The sequence below is a fragment of the Cyanistes caeruleus genome, chromosome 1 (assembly GCF_971803275.1).
Source record: "Cyanistes caeruleus chromosome 1, bCyaCae1.hap1.1, whole genome shotgun sequence".
Taxonomy (NCBI): domain Eukaryota; kingdom Metazoa; phylum Chordata; class Aves; order Passeriformes; family Paridae; genus Cyanistes; species Cyanistes caeruleus.
Genome location: NC_141701.1, coordinates 3,203,856 through 3,210,309, shown reverse-complemented (window position 1 = coordinate 3,210,309; position 6,454 = coordinate 3,203,856). Strand labels below are relative to the sequence as shown.

Here is a 6,454-nt window from a genome sequence, read left to right as displayed (position 1 = left end):
TTGAGGACATCCCACATCTCCTCATTCTCTCTGCAGAGGGGAGCCCATTTTATGCTGATTTATGTCTTGATCTCTGAAAGCAGCTCCAAGTCACTTGTGCCACAGCATTTTCTGTGCTTTTGAAGGATGCTGAGGATCCTTCAAAACCTTAAAAACAGTATTTTTGGTATTGATGACTTGCAACAAAGAGATGTCCTGGGGGAAAAACGGAAAAAAATGCCAAACTTTACCGAGAACTATGGGTGACACAAACAGGAGATCTGATACTTCCCTTTTTGCCACTCTCAAAGTTTGAGCCCCTCCTGTAAATTCCAAACAGGGACTGAGGGGAAGAGATGTTTAGGTGCCAGTGGTGCCAAGGGGAGCAGACTTTCCTGAAGGTTGGCAGAACGCTGACATTTGATCAGCTGCAGAAATGGAAAATTACAGATCTTGACCTGCTCGGGCACATCAGAGGACGTAACCATCCCAGGGGAGCTGTGACTGCACCTGCCTCCAAAGGGCAAGAAGAAGACAAACGTCACAGAGGGCTGGAATTCCTGATGCTGCCAGGACAGACAGTGTCCTGTTGTCCTTGGCTGGGGGTCACTGGGATGCTCAGCACCCAAGTCAGGAGTGCTTGTCCCTCCTGAGATAAATCCCCTTCTCTGATGACTTTTCGTTGTGGTCCTTCCTGCCTGAAGTGTGAGTGATAAATGCTATTTAAGTCATTTTTATTAATTATTTTAATCCTTCTCAGTTGCTTTATCATAAATTGGGTGTTGGCCTGGCTTAGGTTACTCCTCACAATCAGTTTGGGGAACCCAAACTTTCTCTCCTTTTTATAATACCAGTGGTAGGGCTGCTCCAATGCCTTCAACAATTTTTGTGGAGAGAAAGACTTCCTTGTTATGTTTAGGAGTGTCTCATTTCTGAAAACCCATCACAAAAAACCTCTCACTGTACCATCTCTATCCATGTTCATCACTGATCATGTTTATTTTTGCCTCTGAAATCACACCACGTATCCCCAGGTTGGTATAGCTTCAGATTTATGCAATTACTGCATGTGGCCATCGATTTAAATGACCCTCTGACCTGTTCCTTCTTGCTCTCACTCTGATCTGGGCTTTTCCCTGTGATTATCCTCATCAGTGGCCTTTCCTGACTGTGGAAACAAAAGATCTCTGATAGCAATCCCAGGAAGACAGGAACCAGCTACTCTCTTCCTCCTAAGCCTCGTCCTCATGGCTGAGCTGAAGGAACAATCAGAGGATTGCCTTCAGTTTGAGTAGGCTGAAACAGAACATCAGCAGGATTAGAAGGGTTTAGGGGTATTAGGATAATTGGTGGTGCTAATTTCCTTTACTGCAGAGGGAAATGCAATTTTGACTGAAGGAGAAGTACCTGAGTGATGCTCAGGAGGAGTAAGATGAATCAGGAGTTAGAGTAGGAATATAAAATGATCCCAGTGCATCAAGATCTGTAGCTTTGGTGAAAAAAATTATCCTAGAAAATGCCATGGATAAAGTTTGGTGGAAAGAGGCAACCCAAGGTGGAGGAGGAGAAGGGAAAGAGGAGCAAGGACTGGAAGCTCCATTTGTGACTTGAACTGGGGAGGGAAAGAGGAGTTACCATTACCTTTTCCTGTTACCTGAGGGAAGAACAGCAAATCTGTGCCCTGTCATGTCTGTGAGGAAGCTGTGGTATCTGATTAATTATCCAATATCCCACGTGCACCTTGATCTCAGCCAAACCCTGAGAACACGATACACAAGCACCTGCCCACCTCTATAGCAGAGCACCAGAGACACCAAAACTTCTACCAAATTCCCACAAAAATCCTTAAAAAGCAGGTTTCCTTGGAAGGAAACCCCCACAAGCTACTAAACCCCAATGCACAACATTAAAGCAGCAAGAGGAAGGTTCCTGGGGTGCACGGAGCAAACTCTTAGTGGATCCTCCATAGATGACTAATGTCAACTGTAGGGAAGGCCATGAATTTCAGCCTTTAAATGTATTTTAGTAGAAAGTAGAAGGTAGAAAGTAGAAAGTAGTAGAAAATTCCTTGGCAAGTCTTTGTCACTTGATCCCAGAAACACCCCTATGAGCTCCTCACATTTCCTGCCTGGAGAGTTCAGCAAGGAGTTGGTTAAATCCTGCAGAGGAATGAAAAATTGTCTCAAACAAGAGCCACAAATGCTGAAACTTTGCGAGGGTAACTTCCCTGCTCCCATCTTCAGGCGAGTGAGAAGGGAAAGTGTATGATTAACTTATGAAGTGCTCGCCGAGGCAACGTCATTAGTTCCAACAGGCCCTTGTGAAAATGGGAACTGCCAGAACATGAATTTTTAACGTCTGGGCTGCATTAAGATCTCGAACGTGACAGAAACTAAACTTGGAGCCTGAACTCAGAGAGCACTGCTGCTATTTGTGGCAGAAGCCAAGAGATGGGATTAGAGGGAAAGGAGTGGAATATTTTTTAAGGGGCTCTTGTGGCTGGGGAAGTTCCAGTCAGTCCAAATTAGATCAGTTTCTAGATGTCTGCCTGGGGTCTCCACCAAGAAAATGCTGTTTCTGCATTTAAACTCTGGCATCCATCACTGCACTCTCCTTCACTCCTGGTGGTCTGTCCTCACCCACTGTCCTGTGATTCTTCCTTCTCCCAGGCCACATCTTCCCAAGATTTCTGATCCCTTCTCTGCACTACTTTGCTCACCACTCCCTGGAGGAAACCTCCAGGGTTCCTCCTCTGCCACCTCCAGGAGGAAAACTCCTCTGATCTAAAACCAGGGGATGGCACTGGAGGAAAACATCACCGAGCAACCCCAGGGATGTGGGAGATGGCCAGCTAGAGGCTGCCATGGCAACAGCTGGATCTCCTTCATCCCTCTCACCCTGCTTCCCTGCTGATTACATTAAAACAACAGAAAAAATAACAGTTGCTGGGAATCAAAGAACCCTCTTCCTCCACAAAATCACCTGGCCTGTTTCCATGTTTCCCAATGCAAATCCCTGGCATCCTTGGTGCTGGTACAACAATCTTGTGACTCTTGCTGGTGCATGGTAAGGAAAAAAGGGTTTGGTTTGCTTGCCCTTGATGGGAAGACCTTTCTCTGCACTTCTCCTGTGATCTTTGAGCTCAGTGACAGGAGCTGCGCTCAAAAAGTATCTTTGGAGGTGGCTATGACTTTTTTTTGTTGCTGTTGTTCCATGAGAAGAGTCCCCTGGGAGGATCTGGGGTTCAGACCCAGAAGAGGTTTTGGTGGTGCTGCTTCTCCTGTGAGAGTTCAGAGAAGCAAGCCCAGGTCTCTGTCACAGGTCATTGCATCAATTCTCAGCACCCTACCTGTGCCCACAGACATGTTCAAGTCTGCCTGGAATCACACAGCACAGGTGAGATGTTGGCTGACTGTGTGACTCAAATATAGGAGGAACCTGACCATTGTGCATTTTTCAGGGGGCTGGGCCTTCATTTCTCCTGTTTTGGGCTTTTTTTCTTTGTAAAAGAGATGACTGATGTGCTTTTTCCTCCTTCCCTCCTTTTGGCTCTTTGCATTGGGACACATGGAAATTATGTGGAACTTGGGGTGGAGAGAAGAAATTCCCCTGAATGAACAGGAAATTCACTCCAGCTGCAAATTGATATTTAATGTTGCATCACAGAAGAGTGTCTGCCTGGGGATGTTTGTGCTGCCATATCACAGACCCTTTTATTCCCAGCATTCCCTGCCTGACACTCCTCTATCAGTGCTGGAAACTGTTTACAGGGCATGTTCACTACCAAAACCAGAGAGCTGTATGCACCACAGTCCTTGACGTCTCCAGTCCCAAGCTGGACCCCTGCAAAGACCCATGTGGGCTGGCATCCCACCTCTGACAGTGGCCACAATCGGTCCCTTTGTGGACAGACAGCATATCCCACCCCAATCTCCAAAAACTTCTATGCTGAACTTAAGCCCTGAAGGATGGATATCCCTTCCCTGAGCCCATCAGCAGTGAGAACAAACAATTTTTTTCATTCCTTCCTATGTCTCCAAGCACACTCCACACTTAACATATCCCCAGGGACTTCCCTCAGGCTGGAGGCCTTGAGTTGTCAGAGTAGGTCAGGTTTGGCAAGACTTGAAGCTTGATTTCTGAATGAAGCAGCATCTGAGGGATAACTCAGCAGCTGTAGCAGCAGAATGGCTCTGTCCTAGTCAATGAACCTCCAGCAATGGGTATCATCTGGGAATATAAGCACGGACAGACAGGCTTGTGATACAGTCAAAAAAATGTCCTCCTCGTACCAAGATGCCCTGGTTCTCCTTGAGTCCCAGCCTGAACAAGTTTTCAAGTGAATTCTGCAGAGCTGTTCGGTGCTTTAATTGCTAATAGAGCTGATCCTTTCTCGGGGAGAGAGAGGTTTGGCACTCGCTGGTGCTCGTTCAGGGAAGCAAGGAGTGGTAGACACACACAGAGAGGAGGATGCAGTGAATATGGGGCAAGGAAGCTGAATCCCAGCTCTGTCTTGAGGGTATCAGACTGCTGAGTTCTGATATCCTCACTTAGCCTCACGCTGTTTGTTTTTCTCCCCCCCCTCCCTTCTCCTCAACAATTAACTTTGCAATTAGACTTAATTATATTCAGTAGCTATTGAATGTGTCCTCTGCCCCAGTTGCTGCCGGTGGAGAGAGGCAGCAGCGGGGGTGAAAGCTGCACAGTCAGCTCAGCAGACCATTCAGCAGTGATTCACACATCCTCTGCATGGCTGAGAACAGGGAGCTCTCCTAAAGACACGGTCCTCTGACTTCCTCACCCTCCTTCTCCCGCAGAATCTCACCTTTCTGTCTCATTTGAAGCTTTTAAAGGTCAGGGAAACCTGGAAGGATCCCTTGAGGGGTGTTTGTTTTTCCCACGGTGGGGGGCAGGTCTCAGGACAGGGTTATGCAACCAGGAGGGTGCTTTTGAAATGCATCATAAACCCAAGGCAGTCTTTGTTGGTAGAACACGGTGTCCATCCTCCCTCGGTCTCCAGGGTACACAGAGATCACCTCTGGAGCTGGCAGGCCTCAAAGCCAAGTTTTGTAAAAGCTCTTTCAGTGCCAAAAGTCTTGTGGTGTTATTTGACTTTAAAGTGTCCAGAAATCCAACACCCAGTAACGCCCTTGAGGTATCAGAGATGGAACTGGGGGTGTTGGGGATGGGAGCTGAGCATGAACCAGCCAAAAATAGCCCAAATATCCAAAGGTATCCTGGGCTGTTCCCACAGGGTGGGCAGCAGGTGAGGGGGGAATTCTTCCCCTCTGCTCCACTCAGGTGAGACCCCACCTGCAGCTCTGGGTTCCCCAGCACAGGAAGGACCTGGAACTGCTGGAGCCAGCCCAGAGGAGGCACCAAGGGGATCAGAGGGATGGAGCAGCTCTGCTGTGAGGGAAAGCTGGGAGAATTGGGATTGCTCAGCCTGGAGAAGAGAAGGTGTGGGGTGTAATTTTGGCCTGAACGGAATTGACAGGAAAGATGGAGATGGGCCATTGACAGGCGCTTGTCAATTCCTTGATAAGAAGGAAGAAGGGGCTTCCTTGATAGGAAAAAGGGGAATGTCTTCAAAAGAAAGTAGGTTTATATGGATAGTAGGAAGAAATTCTTGGCTGTGAGGGCGGAGAGGTTGTCATTTGGCACAGGTTGTCCAGAGAAGCTGTGGCTGCCCCATCCCTGGAAGTGTCCAAAACCAGATTGGATGGGGCTTGGAGCAACCTGGGACAGTGGAAGGTGTCCCTGCCCGTGGCAGGGGATTGAAATAAGATGATTTCAAAGGAACCTTCCAGCCCAAACCATTCTTTGATTCTGTGATTCTGTGATCAGTGCCCTTCCTCTGCTCTGGGTAGATGATGATTAATAAAGAGTGTGCACAGGGAGCTTTTTTACAACACAGAGCTTCCTGCCATGTATCAGCACCTGAGACAACAGCCCCTCCATCAGTCTCTTAACAAGTTATCTATTAATTAATTCATGCATATGACTTCTCATTCCCTTTTAGGAGATATGTAGCAGTTTTAATTCAGGGAGGCTGTGGTGAGAAGTAGTGTTTCTAACCTGATGATGCAAAATGAGGATTGCTTCACGTCTTGGAAAGAAACATTTCAGTTCAGAGCAGCTCTGTGTGGAAACTGCTGCAAAGGGCCAGTGGTTTGTAAAATCAGGGTACAGAAAACCTCTGAAATAGATGTTCTAGACCTTGGTGAGAATTGGATTTTGTTGATAGGAAGTTTTTATTGCTGGAGGACTATCTGGTGAGATACATATCATTAATTCTTAGATCCCCACAAACCCCCAAAATTTGGGTGTTGGACTAAATGACAATTAAAGGTTCCTTCAGAATCCTAGAATGGTTTGGGTTGGAAAGAATCTTGAAGCTCATCCTGTTCCAGCCCCCCTGCAGGGACACCTTCCACCATCCCAGGTTGCTCCCAGCCCCATCCAGCTGGGCCTT

General features: G+C 47.3%; 1 long non-coding RNA gene across 1 annotated transcript; it reads right to left on the bottom strand.

The window, feature by feature from the left end:
• Positions 1-953: 953 nt before the first annotated feature.
• On the bottom strand, positions 954-4,937 carry LOC147655259 (uncharacterized). The gene is made up of 2 exons (XR_015283157.1): positions 4,805-4,937; positions 954-4,209 (listed from the first exon to the last, which is right to left on the bottom strand). It is a non-coding gene; the product is annotated as an uncharacterized LOC147655259 (long non-coding RNA).
• Positions 4,938-6,454: the final 1,517 nt, after the last annotated feature.